This window comes from Seriola lalandi, unplaced genomic scaffold (assembly GCF_002814215.2).
Source record: "Seriola lalandi dorsalis isolate HSWRI2012SDOR001 ecotype SW California unplaced genomic scaffold, Sedor1 jcf7180002054777, whole genome shotgun sequence".
NCBI classification, from domain to species: domain Eukaryota; kingdom Metazoa; phylum Chordata; class Actinopteri; order Carangiformes; family Carangidae; genus Seriola; species Seriola lalandi.
Genome location: NW_019525330.1, coordinates 616923 through 635910, shown reverse-complemented (window position 1 = coordinate 635910; position 18988 = coordinate 616923). Strand labels below are relative to the sequence as shown.

Genomic DNA, 18988 nt, shown 5'->3' with positions numbered 1-18988 from the left:
GCAGCTGGGCCGCACCCGCTTGACTCCAGCTGAACGGCAGAGGCGCATGCGAGAGAGACTGTGGCAAGGAGGACCACTTCCTCAACAGCTGTCCGGAGCTGCCAAAAGATCAGGCTCACCAGTAGGCAGGGGGGCCCTGGTGAGCCGAATCTCCTCATCCTCCGCTTCTAGGATTCAAGTCCCAGGTATGATACACGGTTCCGAGCACACACTCCCAGTCCAGGTCTTGGTGGACCCGGGAGCTGATGACAATTTTGTTGACATTAACTTTGCTCAGAAACACAGGACCCCCTGAACAAGTTGACCTCCCCTAAGGAGATCCACGCCGTCGATGGAAAACTATTGGAAGTAGTCACACACAGAACGGAACCGGTAAAATTAGTTAAATGACATGTCTTAACAACAGCTATCGGGCGGATTGCACAAGTGTTAAAGCTGTCTGTTTTTGAATTTCAAGCCTGATGCAAACTCGCTTATGGACACAAGACATTAGCTCAACTAATGGTTTGTACTTTCCTAGAGAGTCAGAAAACCTGTCAAACTTCTATCAGCAGCTGACAACATCGAATGGTCAACTTTTACATTAATCCTCTAGCCATAAAGAGACTTCAACATTCCACGCAAAGACATTTTTGTTTTTACAACAGAGCAGTAGGGGCTTCAGAGTCTCTCCCGAGGAAGCAAGGAACTGGTGAAATCCTCACTGACTGAGGAGAAGAGATGAAAACTCCTCGGCCTCATAAAAGAATGAAATATGGGTCTATAATAAGCCTTTTTTTATTTTTTTTTTGCCTCATTCTTCTGAATGACAGCAATTACATTATGGCTAAACTTGTTTAATCTGAATAAAAACCAATGTTTCTTATATTATCTTTTGAATGACGGTCAAACTATTCTAAATTTGTAAAGTACATCGCAAAGCAGGTATGGATTATTTTCCCTCTTTGACTGCTACATTTTTCTAACTGTCAGTCGTAGACAAAGACAGAAACATCATTAACTCCAACAAAGACACCACATTATGGCTAAATGATGTTTAACTCAGACAAATGGTGGAAATTAGTCATAAAAAAAGAGCACTGTACAGATTTTTGAGCGGCAGTAAATACTGACTAACAGTGCAGAGGAGATAGAGAATAGCCTGTTATTGCTCACATGTAATGAGCAACTTGCCTTGCGAGTTTTGAGCCCTGTTTGTTATGTACCTGGAATTTCTTTATAAAAAGTTTTACTGTGGAGCTTAACAAGGAAGGATGACTGTCAAGCACTATTCTTATTTTTTTCCTCCGTTCCTACACCCCATTACCTCCATAATACTGTCTCGAGTTTGAATTGAAGAAGGAGAAGGAAAAATGGCAACAAAAGGAGAGAGACAGAGATATAGAAGCAGAGAGTGGGAAATAAAAGGAGGTGAGATGGAAGGAGAGAATGAGAGATGTTCAAAAAAGAAGGGGGAAAAAGGTATTTGCAATGCCAATCATCTTCAAGGAGCTTAGAACTGGGCCTCGGACCAGAATATCAAAGATGGAAAATGCAGGCATACATCATGCGGTAGGTAGGTACTGCTTATAAATTATTACTGTGACTCTATCCTTTTATATTACCGTTCTATCAGCCTTTTATCATTTACATATTTTTCATACCTTTAATGAACTGACTTTTTGAACTGGGAGGCTATGCTTCACCGTGTGTGGAGGCTCTCTAAAGCATGAGGACTGAGGGCAGCAAACCACGCACCTAAAATGAGTTGCACCATAATCTGATTTGAGGAACCTATAGCCTCCACGAGCGATGACAGCAGCGAGATAAAAGCTCAATGTGACCTATATGGTGAGATGGGATGAAGCCACATCCCTGGAAGAGATTTTATCTTGCATCTCATAATAATAACAGGGTTGATTATCGCTAAAATCAGGGCATTTGTTCGTGCTTTTATTACATATCACACACCTGATCTTTGGGGTCAGTGAGTATCATTTGTACAACTTCAAGCTGTTTGCAGTGTTGCAGCTTTTCTAAGTAGCTTTGGAAGTGATACACAGAGGAACCTTTGGGTGACTTTGATGGCAAAAAGCTCTTTAGATGTTGCTGCATTGGCTCCATGGGGACTTACTGTTTTAAAGGAATATTTTTAACCCTGTTATTTGTTTTTACCAGCAGCCTACGCTAACTATTTTGCTTCAGAAATTCTCTATTGCATCACTGTGTATCACACTGTTTCCGTCTGAGTGCTCTTAAAAGTTTTTTTTTTTTTTGACTCTCACGCTCAAAACAAAGGATAGGAGAAAAAGACTCCACCTGCTGTTGTAGCAGGGGAATCCACAGCCTCGCTCGAGGGCATGTGAACATATGCCATGCTTTCCCATATCTCTTGGCACCAACATATTTCTCCATTTCCTTAATTCTCCTCTTGTGTGACTGCCAAATATAGCTTCCGCTCCACCAGGCTAAAGTAACTGGGTCACTGGAGTTGTGAGTAATTAGCTGATAACAAAATATGTTTCTGCTTTACAGCACCAGAGGCCTGTGGACTGAGGTGCAAAAGTCATGTTGAGGTAATGATTTGGGGCAGGATTTAACGGCGAGGGTGAAAGGTCAAAGGTGAAAGTGTGCAAGAGGCCACAAACGTGTGGAGGAGTATTCGCACAATCTGCAAGTTTCAAAACATGCATGAGGAGGAGGAGGATGTGTATGATATCCAGTTTCCAGGCTGTGAATACTAAAAACAACTGGGACTGTGACTGGGAGCTAATTATGATTTCTTTTCAGGAATAATTTACAATGTCAATGGAAAAACGGTCTGCTATGAAACATTACAGGCTCGTAATGTTTTCTGTTTATTGTAAAGTGGATAAAACAGGTATTTAACACATAATATATCAATGCTGTATAATGCAATTTAGTACAATATTTGTGCAACAAATGCTACATTTCTCTCAGCTCATAGAGTTGAATTGTTCTTGGGGCTATATGAGAGACATGTTTCTGCAACCATATGATAAATTTAGGGCCAAATGTTTATTTATTGCTGCTAAGACAACACAAATACCTGTTGTATAATTTACAGTACAAGGCATGTTGTAGTTTTGCTGTGAAAAAAGATAAAAGATGCAGAAATTTTATGTTTTTGTTGTTGTCAAATAAAAACCATTAAAAGACCAAACCAAAGTGTTTGTCTGTTTGTCAACACTTCCCTAGCTTACATATCTGTGGCCTGAACTGAGTGATGGGAAACTGAGGTGTGTCCTGTGCAGTTAGTTTATTGTTGCTGGCTTTTTTTTTTTTATTTGCTTTCAAATCATAATTTCCCCAAATGTTCCACGTGGCCCCCTGAGGTAAACATACCACTGTTGATAGTGGGATCAATCCATGGTTGGTTTTAGTCTTTTCATAAGATTTGTAATAATAATAATAATTTAGTAGTTGAAACCTTACACATAGATGTATGTATCGTTAATATAAACCATATTACAGTTTGGTTTAAAAAGATTAAAGATTAATTGCAGTTTTTTCAGCATTTCTAAAGCATCAAGCAGCCATTCCGAGAAAGTGTTATCGTTTTGTTTCTTATCTAGGGTGAGACCTCTTTTTTAGCCTTTTGAATGAGGGGTGCATATACAGTGGCTGTTGTATATCCACACTGCTGTTTTCCAATGCTGGAAAGACAGATTCTGTATTGAAAAATGTGTTGAATATGACTAATGCAGGCCTGGAACGTAGCATACAGATCCAATGTAAAGAACTATTTCATGTGAAGTGGATATCATACATGTGTGTGCTTGAAAATTTTGACGCAGTTTTTAACAGCAACACATTCTTCCACACGAGCATGCCATCCTTTTTTCTTTTTTTGTTTGTCTGACTCCCTCATCTGTCTTTCTCTTTGGTTATCTTTCACATGCAGGGATATAAAAAGAGACAGGGAGAAGCAGCTCTGAAGGCTGGAGCAGCTCTATGTTTTTCATGGATCCTGGTGGTTATTTTTAATTTAATTGCAGGAGTTTAGTGTGTTTTTTCCCGCCTCTCATCATTGAGCCAATATAAGTTTCCAACCTTCTCTGTGTGGTGTCTGACTGTGTCCGCCAGTTACTGTCCGAGATATTTCGTCAAGGCTGCATAAAGAAGTACAAAGAAACCTCAGGAAAAGCAAAATCCTCAAAGATGAAAAACAGTTATCTTTCGCACTGCCTCCAACACGAAACAAAGAGAGCAGAAAAAAAAAAATTATCAAGAGCGTCCGCAAGCACACCAAGACAAGGAAGGAAGAAAAAGAGGATAAAAATATGCTTAAGAAAATGGCAGTGGAAAATGTACTCACCGAGCGGGAGTAAAACGTTTCTATTAAAAATTGGGCGTATAGAATTTTGTTTTTTGGGGTTTTTTTTTTGATAAATAACCAAGGATCTCTTAAAATTTAATGAATTTATCTGGGGGCCCATGTCGTATGAAAAAGTTTGATATACAATATTTTGGTCAATGCATGTTATATCAAACCTGATTCATCTACAGCACCTGCCAACATGTCCAACTATTGCTTTGAAAGATAATTCCAATTCTTTGGGTTTATTTTTTCTAGTTTTTGTCATTTCTCGTCGTATCTACAACTTGCAAAATATGTGAATTAACAACATATCCTCACTATGTCAACAGAATATATATTCCTGTATATGTTTCCTAAAGCACATCTTCAGCAATTAAATCAAGTGGTAGAAATGACGCCCAAAACTTCAAAGATTCATCTCAAGTTACATGTATAATAAACTCGAGTTACTTTTTAAATCACCACATTTGCAACATAAAAAGGAAATTGTCGCAACAACATCAATCATTTTTCATTACATTGCTCCTTGCAGCCTGCTACAAAGATTTGGTTCCCATTGCTAATCCACTGCATGGCTGAAAAAGGTTTCCATATATCATCAGTATAACAACTTCAACTCTGATGCTCTCTCATCAAAAACTACTTAAAGGATTAATCAACTAAGTTTCTTTTCAGCCTTATGAGAATATTGATCATCAGTGAAGATGTCAACAAGTTCTTTAGTTTAGCTTGGTTAACATCAGGCAATGAGTTCACCTGCAGCCCACAGTTGAGAAGCAACATTGAGCATCTTACAAAATATTAAGGTAACTCCAGGACATAAAAGGTGCTGTGTATTTTGGTTAGGCTCCCTCTCAACATGAGTGGTCATGCTGTCAGGGAAGAACAGAAGTCTTTGTTGTTTCTGCAGCCGGGCAAATCAAAGGGTCTGATGACGTCGATGAATTCCTTGATAGGTTTTGGCAAACATCACAGGAGCAGCATTTACATTCACATGCTTGTGTTGCTGTAGGAATAGCAACACAACATATTCCTGAAAAGTGAAGGTGAAAGAAAAATCACACTACTCCTCTCTGCACACAAAATCCCGGCGATCACAGACAAAGTGCGTGTGTGTGTGTTTCTGTGTGTAGGCCAATTCTGTTCCTCATCACACCTGATAGGCTGGATTTATTCTGAGCATCAGGTCGAGTCATGAGTCTGCACTCTGGCAGAGCAAGAGCTGTAATTATAGTGGGTAGTAATGCAACGTTAATGGCAAAGGGACTGATGCTTCGCCCACAATGTCCCCTTTTCAAACACGAGTAGTTTCAGAAATTTTGAGTGCTTTTCGAGTCCTCTGCTGCTAATTTGGTTGTCTGCGAGGTTCATGAAAACGCCATTTGTGCTGCTTCCTCCACCTGCCAGTGTGCACATGACTGACGAAGCGTAACCTCATTTCCCAAGATCTGTCGTGTTCGAAACCTCCTGCCTATGAATTATTTTAAACTTTCATTAACCTGCCAAACTCACGGATTCACCTCATAATATTTTTATCCTGTCTGAATATAAGATCGAATGTGAAACTATTTGCACTAATCAATTTTTATATTCACAATGGATTAAATCATTAAAATATGATATAATGTGAAAGGTGTTGCTTGTAGTGATGAAACCACATTATCAAACTTTGCAAGGTCCCAGTGCCAAATGTCAGACGGATAAAGTGAGGGACTAGCTGGCAGCTGAAGAGCCAGATTTCCCTCAGGACTTGGTGGAGACCAAAAACAGAGGTAAAGGGGAGAGAATATCGGACTTACATGCATGAGGTTGCCTAATACACATACGTGATTACTAATGTTGGTTTGTATTTGCTCGATGTTCATATAAATATTAGCCATAAATTCTTTATAAGGTGGTAATATATCAGCGTTGTGTTTATTACTTTGTCTGCTACTTCTACAGTAAGTGCCCAAAGAAATCAGCTCTTGTTCTTTTTTTGCATTGCAAAAAGTGCATTAAAGATATATTCACTGTTATTGTACATGTCACTCAAAACTTACGTTTAAGTGCCCTTCTTTACTGAGTTTGCATCAGCAACATCATAATTTTAAGACTAACACTAACACCTGCATACACACTATACACACAAATTATCCTTACAGCTTGTAGACACACCTCGATTAAAGTGACCACTGCCCTTAAAGGAGTGAGGCAAAAGTAGCTAAGTCAGCCTTCTTCACTGGTATTCAATCCAAACGTCAGTGTATACCTTCCCAGCTGTCTGTTTGCCGAGCGACGTTTCCCTTGTGTTTCCAATTTGGAAAACATGCTTACTTTCATTTGCAAATGATCTTGTCAATGTAAATCGGTAGGATGGTAAACCCCTGACTTGCCTGCTATGCAAACTCCATGATGTATTATAGCACACTTGGGAATATGTGCCCATCGCACAAAGCAAGGTCTTACTGCGCGATGAAGAAGAGTAATGGGTACAGCGTGTTATTTTTGTCCCCTCTCTCCTTGTCTTTCTTGAGTGTTTAAAGTTCAATTAAGGACACAGTGTGCTTCAACTCGGAGTCATTAGACTGGTGGGGATTTAAAATGTTCAGAAGTTGTCAAAACCATTCAGTGCATCCTCTCGCTCACTCATAGTAACCGTGACTTTCCTCAGCTGTAATTTAGGCATGATGTTTGCATACTCTGTAACAGTCATCTCTGTAGCTGTAACAGCAAACAGCAGCTGAATTAAAGGAATAGTTCCACATTTTGATGGTGATGTGCTGGACTGTAGAGTCCCCTGGCCCTGGTAGTAAAAGTCCAAGGCATGATGCATTTTGTTAATAATCATTCAGTCACCAAACTTAAAATTAGTCACATGCATTGCTAACAGCAGGTGAAAGTTAAAAAGACAATGTCTTGAATATATCATATATATATTATGTGTATATATATATGTCTATCTTGAAGCAGTTCGTTATGGATTTTTGGACGGATTCAGCCACTATGACAGCACCTTTTGTTTACAACTGTGACAACAAAGTGTTTTTCAATTTGCTACAACTCTGACGGCTCTGCCTCTGACTGGCTTCTTCTCCATAGTAACAGTAGCCGAGACTCATGGGTATTATAGTATGTAGCCCTGTCTGCTGTGCATTTCTCAGGAATGAGTGATGGACGTTACATAAACCTACTGTATATGATGATTTACATTATCTGGGATAGTCCTATGCTTCTATGTTCAGTAACATTAAGGATATCGAAAAAAATTGAAATGGGATGATACAGCATCACATAAACACTAAATAAAGATAAAGGTGCCATTTGCAGTTGCACTTCACTTAATTTATCCCTCTCTGCTCATGTCAGGTCATTTGGGTTCATTAACCGTTGGCAGTTTAGTGTCGTGCTTCCTCATTGACATGTGGGTTCCAGCCCTCCACTCCAACGGTTGAATTATTGAACAGGTTCTGTTGGACTGACCTGACGGTGAGCGTGCACAGTGTGAGAGGTGGACAGAGTTGAATCTCCCTGCAGGCCATGATTGGGGGGTTTGCAACTAATAGCAGAGCGGGGCTGGCTGAGGATAAGAATTGAGAGTGATTTGCAGGCGTATTTATTGCATACATTGTGCACTCAGGAGGCACACGATTATCAAATAGCAAAGCAATTCCCTGTGTGCGTGGCGTGTTCAGCAAGCATCAGGTGGGTAATTTTGTAGTATGGTGCCAGAATAAACTGAAACAAGTCAACCTACACTAAAACCTGTGTTACTGAGATGAGCACTGGTCTTTTATAAGTTTCAAAAGGCAGCAGGGCTCCGTCTTAAGTAGAATCTTGTCATGGCAGTCATCTCAATTCATGATTCTGTGTACACAGACTGGTCAGCTCCATGCTAAAAAAGAATGTGTAACAGAGTGATGGAGAGTAAAAATTGTTCCCTGTGGATTAAAGAAATCGTTTGACATTTTGGGAAATACTCCATTAATCAATAGGAAGCTAGTGAGCTTAGCATAGCGTGAAGACTGTAAATCGTGGGAAACAGCTAACCACCTACCATCACATGGTAAAATTTTATGGCAAAATTGCTAAGGCAGTTGGCAACTATTCCATTCCCTGATTCAGTTATTCTGTATTTGACATGGTACAATCATGTGAACAAAATGCCGAACATGGTCAGAATCTTGGAGAGTTATTGACTTACTAGTGCTAATCTGGCAGGCTATCATGTTAGCAGTTAGCCCACTAGTCACAGTGGTCCATTTTCTATGTGAGCTTTACACGTGCTCATTTTTATTATATTTAAGAGAATATTTCGTAATGTTGGGAAATGCAGGTAAATACATTATATCTGTACAAAACCAAAAGTGTAAAAATAAGTCATGTGTTCAGACTAATATCATCCCGCTGTGAGTGAAACAGAGAAAAAACTGAAATGAAGATGGCAAAATAAGATGGCTGTGCCAGTTATCTTTGCCTCACAAAGACGTGATGTGTTCTTTCACAGACAAAGAACATGTCATCTTGGCTCTCTTAACCTTCAGTAAATGTGAGTTATCTACTTTCTGCTTGTGCTTGCCATAATGCTGCAGTGGAAACACATTTTTCCTTTCTGATTCTTTTCACTTACTTTTTTTATTTTCTTATACAACACCCCCAAGGAAAATGCTCCTACAGTATGTTTTATACTGTAGAATAAGCTATGTCTGAGATTATCTGAGGTGTGTTGCTTCCAGTTGAAGCCTTGAAAGACCTGAAGATAGATGGTTTCACTACCCAAGTGTGTGTTCAGCATAAACGTGCTGTGTGTCTGACAGCAATCTGAGGGTATTTATCAAACAGATGTAGAGAGTCTGACCTGTGAAGTCTGCTCATCCAACATCAACACAAGAGTTAAAAATGTAGCAACGATGAGAAATTCAATCAGAGAGAAATATTCTATGGTCAATACCATTGAACTCCACAGGGTTCCGAGTTTCCTCAAATGCTTTTAAAATGCTTTAAGTACAAAAAGAACAAGGGAGAAAAGGTTGTCACACAAGCTTTAAGAGGCAGAAATACACTTTCACCCCTAAATATGTGGTGACGGAAATTTGTATTACGCTTTTGAAAGTCTGCTCTATTATAAAAAGTAGGAAAATTTTAATAAACCCTGAGGCAGAGAGGTACTTTGATGGCATCACTGCCTTTGAAAACAAAAAACATTTGTATCCAATGGATGAAAAAAAATGTAGCCTACACACTTGAAAGAAGTGTGCCACATTTCCATTTGAATGTTTTAAAGATGCCATCTGATATTTTTGTTTAAAGTGGTTTGATTCCTACAGAGCCCCCTAAAAAATTTTGACAACAGCTCTCCAGAGAATGGAAACATTTCTGACTTGACAAGCTCCTTGTACTTAAAATTTTGTGGCTTAGTTGCATGCAATAATACGTGTTTACCGTCTTTGGTGAATGTCTTAACTTCTATATTTGCAGATTTTATCAGTGCATAAAATGTGAAAGATCAGTTCTTGTACTGAAGCTTTCCATTTTAAACTTAATTTCAGTTAGCTTATTCACAGGCTGCCATTCATAGAGGTTTGATTGGAGGTAATGATATTCCCTCGCTCTCTGAAGGAAAATCGTTGTGAGTGCCAGCTGAATAACAATAATGGAGTTCAGTCTTTTTTTTTGATTGTTGCCATCCACCAACATCCCAGTCTCTAAGTCTCCATCTGTCCATGAGTGTTTGTCTGTCTCTCCATCTTCACTCCCTCCGCATTATCCAACATAAACCACAGCTTTCCTTCGTACTCCGTCTTATTTGCCCTCCTCATCAGATCTCTGCTGGCAGAGCAGCTGCGACAGATCGATGACAAAGCCTGTCAGGGCAGCTCACTGTTATTCAAGGCTAGATTGTCCTGGGGTTATACGAGGAAAGACTGATTGTTGAGAGATGTAACCAATGCCTATTTTGTAATTCTGCTGGTCTGGCAACTCGATTCACTTTCATTACTTTAAACGTAGTCAATCAAAAATATTTGGGACAGTAGCTGCAAACTGCTTCAGTCTTGTCCCTCTGACAAAGCTGCAGGCTTTTTTTCTGTGAAAATTTTAGTCTCCATCATCTCTCTGAAATAGCAAAATAATGCAGAGAGCATGTCAAACTATTGCCTCACTCATATAAAAAGCAATACCGAGGACAAGGCAAAGAAAATGAAATCCCATTCTTCATATTGCTACTTTAGACTCACAGTCAGTCTCTATATAAAGGCGAGATTCAGGTTATAAATGGTTGTTTGGGCTGAGCTGTGGCTGAGGAACAACTAAAGTCCTTTTTTTTCCCTCAAACCGATGTCCGGATAATTCGTCTGACTGAAAAACTCCTTTGTCTGAAGGAAAATACCAGAAAGGGCAAGACTTTGTGGTAAGCCACCAGAATCACATGAGTAACCAGGTTACTTATGTTCCATGCAGACGTGATAATATGATCCTCACCATGATAAACCAGAGTCAGGATAAGGATACAGTATGTGCGCAGGTAACGCCTATCAGCTATAAATCCAGATGTTTGCTCAAAATTGGCCCATTGTGTCCATTAAAAATACTGAAGGCTTTGAGAGCGAGTGACCTGCTGAACCACAAAGTGTATGAACACAGCATTAGTTTCAGCTTCAGTTATATCACAGCAGCAGTGAACAAAGCGGGCAAGCAGCTATTTTGCATTTTGTTTCAGTGATATTTAGCAGGGGAACACACCTCTGCAGTGTTGCTGTTTGCTTGGCATTTTGTTAATGCTGAGGTTAATGAGGTGTGCACTGAAAAAAAAAAAAGCCATGAGTGAAGGTCTCAAATTAATAACACCTGCTCCTCAGTGCAAATATGACAGAGATTGTCTGCTAATGTATTATAAAATTATTATAACTGTCTTAAAATATTCAAATGAAAAAAATCAGACACCCAGGCACCACTGTGAGTCAACGTTTTCTGTAGGAAAAAATTTACTGTCAGAATCAGGACGCTTATCTATCTATCTATACAGGAGAGAAAAGGTTTTTACGGCCGATAAATTCATCAGTTAGTTTGATCTCTGCTCCCCCGACCTTTGATAATCTTAATGAGTGAGACCTTTGCCTCTATCAGCTTTTTTTTTTTGTCATTTAAATTTTTTTTTATACTTTTGACTTTCATTAAAACAGCTATGACAATCAGGGAGTGATGAACGAACAGACCTGCGCTGACAATTTCCCAGCACCACCTGGTGGAAACTGCTCCTCGACATTTTCAAGAAATGAATTTATGCATTAATGAAAGAAGTGAGAAAAATGTGAGACTTGATTAGCATAAAATATAATGACTAGAAAATTTCACACAGTGGTTTAAAAACATTATGCTGCAGCTCATTTCTAAAATACGACATTTCAGCTTTGGGGGAGAAAATAGTAATTTGACATTCAGTAATTCTTAAATAAAGAAAAAAAAATAAAAAAATGCATCATTCATCAACAAAGCTAAATTTATGGCTCCATTTTTGTCATAATCAGCTGGTAAACTTCTGCTGATTCAGTCACAGCAAGGACTTCAACTGTACTTGTTCACTTTGTATCTGCTACACTGAACTGTGACATACAAATATTAATCGTTCTGCTCATACAGCACTGTACATACCACCAACTTCTCTAGTGTTAGTAATACGGGGAACGGTTTACAAACAACTGGTTTACACAGCCCATTACAGGGATTCACCTCCCAGCAGCAGTGGCATGAGATGATTTGTATGACTTATCACAGATAATGCCAGCAACAAATGAAAAAAACACTTTCATCTTCCAGGTGGCTATTTGTGTTGCCATAGCCAAATAAATGATTAAATACACAATTAACAATCTTAACTAACACGGTGCTCGTATAACTGTTGCACAGTCAAGCAATATCTTACCTGTCTCAGTGTTGTTAACGCTGCTACCTCTCTCTCTCTCTCTTACTACAGATCTTGCAAAGAGATGATAAATCAGTGACATTTGCTCGTTTGCTTGCTAATGCTGCCTCCTTACACCTTGTGCGTAAGTTTTGTTTCGCACAATGTTGCGCATGCGTATAATGCATGCAATATCATAACTTTTTTTAGTGGGTAACTCTCAAGGAATGGATGTAAATCAGTACACTGTGCTCTGAAATTACAAAAACAAGCATAAGAGAGATGGGTGGGTTCAGGTCTAGGTGGAAGGTCACAAATGCTTTTTACTTAAAGTTTGAATGCATAATGTTAATGAATGGTGGAGCATAAACTGGTGCAACATGCTACAGAAAAGAAAATTCAGGAGTTTTTTTTTTAAATCCCTTTTATTTAGAACTTCATAAAAACTAAACAGATGAAGCACTATGAGGTTTAGAGTTACAGAAAACTGTGGAAAACAACATTAAATACACTCAGGATAACTCAAATGGAAACACATACATACACAAAGTATTTAATCCACATGTTCTAAGTTGCTTGGCCCTCTTTAATTGTTCCCCCTTTATAAAAACAGACCAAAATTAGGAAACCTTCAGATTGTGTGGGAAAATCAGATTCATTATGTAAAAGCTGCAATATGTGCCGATTGATTCAATTATTTTGTAATGAAGTAATTAATGGTAGAAGGCTGTGGTCCAAGTCCAGAAAACTTTACTGAGTTAGCCCCATTTTTCGTTATAACATCGGCAGCTTTCTCCTCAGCAGTGGCGGTCTCCTCAGCAGCAGCAGGCTCGGCGCGACGAAGGCGGCAGTTGTAGTCGAACTCTGGGTCACAGTTGGTCTTGCCGAGGATCTTGTAGCGGACCTGGTTGATTGATTGATTGATTTGTGTTTTTGGTTCAAAACAAAAGCAGTTGAAGATACCATTCAACAAGCAAGATTACACTAGGTTAGTCAAAACACTGAACTATTTAATCCTAGTAGCAGGCGTCAAATTCAGACCTGGTGCTCGGGGAGCTGTGGGGGGGGGGTTGCAGCCAGCGTCAAACAGAGGGTTGCAGTGTTGCTCCTTAGGAGGCTCCTCATAGAGGGGAGCTGGAGCACATGGTCAACAGAGGGGGCCTTCTGGACCAGATGGGCTTGCAGTAGGGGTCCTTGGGGTCACATTTGAGGGCAGAATAGGATGGGGCTGGGCCAGGAGCTGGGCGGTAGCCATAAGCTGCTCCACTCCACATCTTCAAGCAGGGGGGTGAGGATGGGAGCTGGTACCTTGGCTGGAGCTGGCTCGGGCTCTTGGGCTGCAGCCTTGGGGAGGACGGGGAAGAGGCAGTATGGGTCGATGTAGGGGTTGCACAGCCTGACGGCAGCAGACTTGATGGGGGCGGGCATCACCAATGCAGCCTTTGGCTGGGGACTCTGCGATGCACTCGGGATCATCATCCTCTGACCACGATCCAGATCCTCAATCTGAAGAGCAGGATGAAAAAGAGACAAAATGAATAAATCCTATCGATTCACATGCCACAGAGAATAAAGAATAAACTAAAAGAATTCAATGAAGCTCTTGATATAGATGAAAACTTTCAGACAAATCCTCTGTGGAGGAATGCATGTACTTTTTCAGCTCGCTGTCTTGTTACTCAAACCATACAGCCTGACTCTTAAACCACAGAGGTCTCACTGGCACTACGAAGACAGGCTGGAACATGAGCTGCATTAAAAAGAATCTCAGCATTTTAAGAGGATAATGGAATATTAATATGTTTATATAATAGTATATAATAATAGAGCAATAAAGAATTATTGCTATGACAAATGAGGAATGTTTTAAATCTATATCAAATAGCTCTTTAAATTGTTCTATTTTCCATTTTGCATAGTGATGCAAATTGTTGCGTCAATTTTAAAAGAAGAAACTGTTTCATAATCCTGACGGGGAGAAGCTGAATAATTAATGTGAAAAAAACTCCACTCACTCCCTCCTGGTTGTGGCTATCCATGAAGTACTTGTACCATCCCCAGAAATCTGGCAGGCGTTTGAACTGGGGCACAGTAAAGAAGGGGACGTTCCTTCTGTTACGAACAAGTTTATTCAGGTTGGCCATGGCCTCGGCTTTCACATCACCAGACACTGCAGTCACTGATGGGAGAAAATTGATCTTAGTTCACTATTTATAGGCACAGACAAGAGCGTGTTATTGACTTTCTTGCCCCATGATGAACAGGGGGTTGGCTTAGCTTAGCATAAACACTGGAAACAGGAGAAAGCTCTCTGTCCGGAGTCCTCTAAAGCTTACTGATTTATATATTACATCTTTTTGTTGATATGTACAAAAAAGAAAGTGTAAAAAGCTTAATTTGCCATTTTATGGGAGGTTATGCTGTAATAGCTTATGGCTGTTTACCCCTATTTTCCCTAAAAAGGCTTTCTAGCCGTTTTTGTTCTGTTGCCTCTGTAACTGGATGAGTTTTGTTTGTGGATATGATATACAAGATGTTCTTTGGTATTTGACTGAAGTAGATAGACGACATCATGTTGTTTGGTGCTGCTGTTATTTTATCAAATTAGAAATTATATAAAGCAGCCCAGTGCGACAACATCTTTCAATTTCAGGAGAGCTAGACTGATTCTGACCATGAAAACTAGAACATCCACAAATGTATTTCTGACAGAAGTTTTTGGATGAGACTAGGGTGGCAAAAAAATAAGTCCTCCAACCTGAACAACCATTTAGGTTGTTTGTCCCTATCCTCTGATACTGCAGAGCATCCGTAATAGGCCACGTTGTGGAACAGTCTTGGTTAAAAAAACATTGACTATCGGTTTCAGATCTCTCCTGTGTTTTGTCAACCCATCCAATATGCTACATCACTTAATCTCCTCCTTTGTTCCCATCATAATTGCTACAGCCACAATAGGTCACCTAACAATAAAACGTGGGTCATAATAAGCTGCTTGCACTGACTAATGGTTACTATCAGTTAATCTGCAGAATACTTTCTATTAGATCAAACAGTTAATTGTTTGGTCTTTTGAATATCAGTGTAAAGTTTATAGTAAAAATGCCCAGTTCCCAGTTGCCAAAAATTGTCGTTTAAAATGCTTTTCTTTAGTTTAGTATCATTTAAGTCAAATAAAAGTAGGACATCTTTGAGGCATTTGAGAAACTGGAACCACTAAACTCTGTTGTTTTTCTATGTAAAATTACTCACACAATTCGATTAATCAAATGTTGTCAATATTCTATCAGTAATTTATTTCAGCTTTTCACTGTAAGGGTGTGTTATTGTGACCACCACCTGTAAATGAAATGGCTTAATGAAATTAATGTGGTGCTTATTGACTGAACACACGCAAGTTTTGACCAGCTTTCCCTCAACATCAGGGAAAACGCTGACCTGCTAATAAGCCCCTGGGTGAAACTCGGCAGGTGCTGGGGTTCTGGCGCCCCGGTACAGGCTGTATCCCTCCCCACTCCTCCTCCTCCTCCAGACCCCGGGGGCCTCCTTAATGTTAACCTGAAAACTACAAAGAGTGGACCCTCACACAAACCAATTACCAATTCACTGTTACAGCAGAAGATGGGAAGGAGGGGACACTCATGTATCCACATACGGAGTATCCTTTGCTCCACCAGGGTTTCCTTCAGAAGTTTATGACTATGAGAAAACAGCCGAGTCAGCTGATTATGGCGGAAACTTCTGGTTTTATTAATGTGGAAAATCTCCCAAAGGAGCAAGGATGAATGTCTTTTATGCCTCTAGAAAGATTTTGTAGTATGTAAAGGATGCCTTGCCATCAACAAGACATGCTACTTTACTGTTAAGGAGATGAGAGTAATGGTGTCTTTATACCTCTGTGCCATAGATTAATGTGCCAGTGCCCAGGGCTGCAACAAGGATTTTAGAAATAAAGGTCATTAATCCAAATTCCTCTTATATATCCCTCATAATTAGTAAAAGTAGCAACACAGTGATATAAAAATGCTAAATTACAAGTAAGGACTCTTTTCAAAATCCAATCTAAAGTATAATAGTGTTATCAGCAAAATGTACTTAAATTAGTTAAAGTATACAGTTGTACTTGGACACAGTGAAGTTTATTAAACTACATTGTAGAGTGTAAAAAGTACAATATTTTTCCTCTGAATTGTAATGGAGTCGGAGAAGAAAGTCGCATAAGCAAAGTACAAGTAACTCAAAATTGTTTGCTTCCCATCTGTATCGCTAACAGGAACCCTGTGATCAGGGAAAGCGATGGCCGTCCAAAACGTGCCATTTTCAGTTTTATGTGCTTCCTGAGGGAAAAGACAGAAACAATATTCAGTGATAATGTTGGAACAAAAGTGTATTTGCAGGAGAAGAACTCACATCTGTCCTTACCAACAGACGGGCAGGGAAACATTTTTAAGGAGCCCACTTGATCATTAAAAACAAAAAGGTCCAGCGTAGGTGCCATAGTGCCAGGTTTCTTTCCTCGCAGGTTTGGAATTTGTGGTCATCATGTGAGCTTCATTTACATTATGGCTGAGTAGGTGCGGATTTAAAAACTGAAAGCTATTAAATCCACACAGTTGCAGATCTATGTTACAGGAGCACAGATTTATAAAGAAGCGCCTGCGGCTTGACAACTTCCTTTACTGGAGATAAATTAAAAGAATCAGTCTTTTGTCTTTTTATTCCAGTGCTTGATCTCCATAAGCAAGGATAATAACTGTGTTGCATCAGTATATTGACAAATATGTGAGCAACATTGTCCTGGATGACAGGAACATGACTAGTTGCCTTAGTTGTTTATATAAAATCTTTTCACTGAACGTGTGATGATTCTGCAGCTTACTCAGATCAGTATTATTTGAAATCATTCATGAATCCACAGATTGTAAAATCTCTCAGACTGATATGTTTATTGAATAGTTTCAAAAAACCTTCTAAACACATCTTTCTGGTGAATGTCTTTATTCAGCGACATGTGGAGCTGGAGAAGAATATACAGAACATGTGAAATGCATTCATTTGAATTGATTTTAAACTGGAGGTTATTTACAATATTTATTATGTTTGCTTTTGTACTACTAGCGGGAAAAGCTGGATGTGTCGGTTATAATTCAATATTGCAAACAAACAACTTACAAATTTAATTTATTACCACTTACAATGTAAGAAAAAAAGGCAAAATAATACATTTCAAATATATGAGCTATCAGGGTTTACATCAAATAAAGTTAATGTACACAGTTTCAAAATCTCAGACATTTAGTGAAATGTTTATGTTCATGTTGCAGTTTCTATAGAGAATAACAGATCATGTTTCTTTATGACATTCCCAAAAGTTAGCAGGCTGACGATGTGATCAATATGCAAAAATTCAGCATGTGAGCATTATGTTAGGTTAGGCTCAAAGCACTGCTGTTCCTAAATACAGCCTCCAAGAGATGCTAACTGTAAACTCTTAGTCTTGTAAATGAAATATAAATGATAGCCTGTTCTTATCTAATCTGTCCTGCACACCCAGAATTTGTTGTCACGGATTTCATTCTGCAGAAATAATTATTTCTGTGCCTTTACAGATTTAAAAGTTATATTGCGCCTTTTAGAGGCTAATCATGACTTTTTAATAGTTGATTATTTCCTGCTATTAAAGACACCTCTGTTTATTGGCCCTGATCCTTGAGCCTGTGCTTCATGTTGTAAACCCGATCATAAAGGACTGTGTACTGCCGGTTACACTATCAAGAGGTTTTTGTTTGTTGTTCTTATGTATGTTGTGTGTGTGTGTGTGTGTGTGTGTGTGTGTGTGTGTGTGTTGTGTCATTAATACTATTGTCTTGTAAATAACTGTTGGACATGTCTGTGCTGACAGCACGTTCTCTGAATCTGTACAGCAAGCTTTTAAAAACCTGCAGTTAGCATTTTGTGCTCTTCAGAAGCCTTTGCTGAATAGTAATAAAACCTCAATATCCTCTCGTGTAAATATTATTGACCTTCAGATCAGCTCTCTCATTGGCGCTGATACCGAGGGATATCTACCTTACTGACAAACTGAGGATGAAAAATAACATGTTGCAAAGCCCTACACAATGGTCTTCGGGCAAAGCGACACTGTTATGACTAATTATGTCACGTCTTAGCAATGTCTTTTTAAATCTTAAAACTTTTAAATGTAAAGCATCTTCTAGATTCTTCAGAATCTAGAAAAATAATTATTTTACTACTATACACATATGTAATTTATGACGTAACAGGAGCCATACAACGCCTCTGCCCATCATATAATTACGTTCCTAACAGGTGTTCTCCAGCACACTGAAACCTGCAATCCAGTTTAGAAGCAGTCAAAGACACGACCACGATGAATTTCACAAACCGGTGACGACTTTTTAAGGATGTTTTAAAAAAGCCTGAAACTAGGACATCTATGAAAGGAAATTGTATGTCTTCTGCAAGCTGAGCATTTTCTCATAAAGCGTTGGGTGGGTCGTTTGTGAGGTCAGAGGTCAGCAGGAGAACTGTAAGAACATGCTTGATAATATGTGCCACATTCTCTGTTGCAGGCAAACTGCATTTAACACTCACTAAATATTGCTCTTTTCATTGACGGTGCCTTTTTAGATATGGCTCTTTTTATATTCTTTGTTATTCTACTAGCAGCAAATCCTCACAACTGAGAATCTAGAACCAGGTTAACTTTTGGGATTTTTTCTTGAAAAATGACACATATACATTAAGTACATAAAAATGTGTTGAAA

At 39.1% G+C, this 18988-nt stretch overlaps 1 protein-coding gene across 1 annotated transcript in view; it reads right to left on the bottom strand.

Moving 5' to 3' along the window:
* Nucleotides 1-4348, bottom strand: part of LOC111669131 (RNA-binding Raly-like protein) — a 35727-nt gene extending 31379 nt beyond the window's left edge. The window contains exon 1 of the mRNA XM_023425372.2: nt 4319-4348. The gene's annotated coding sequence lies outside the window, so the exon portion shown is untranslated. The remainder of the gene's footprint in view (nt 1-4318) is intronic.
* Between the last annotated feature and the right edge of the window lie 14640 nt (nt 4349-18988).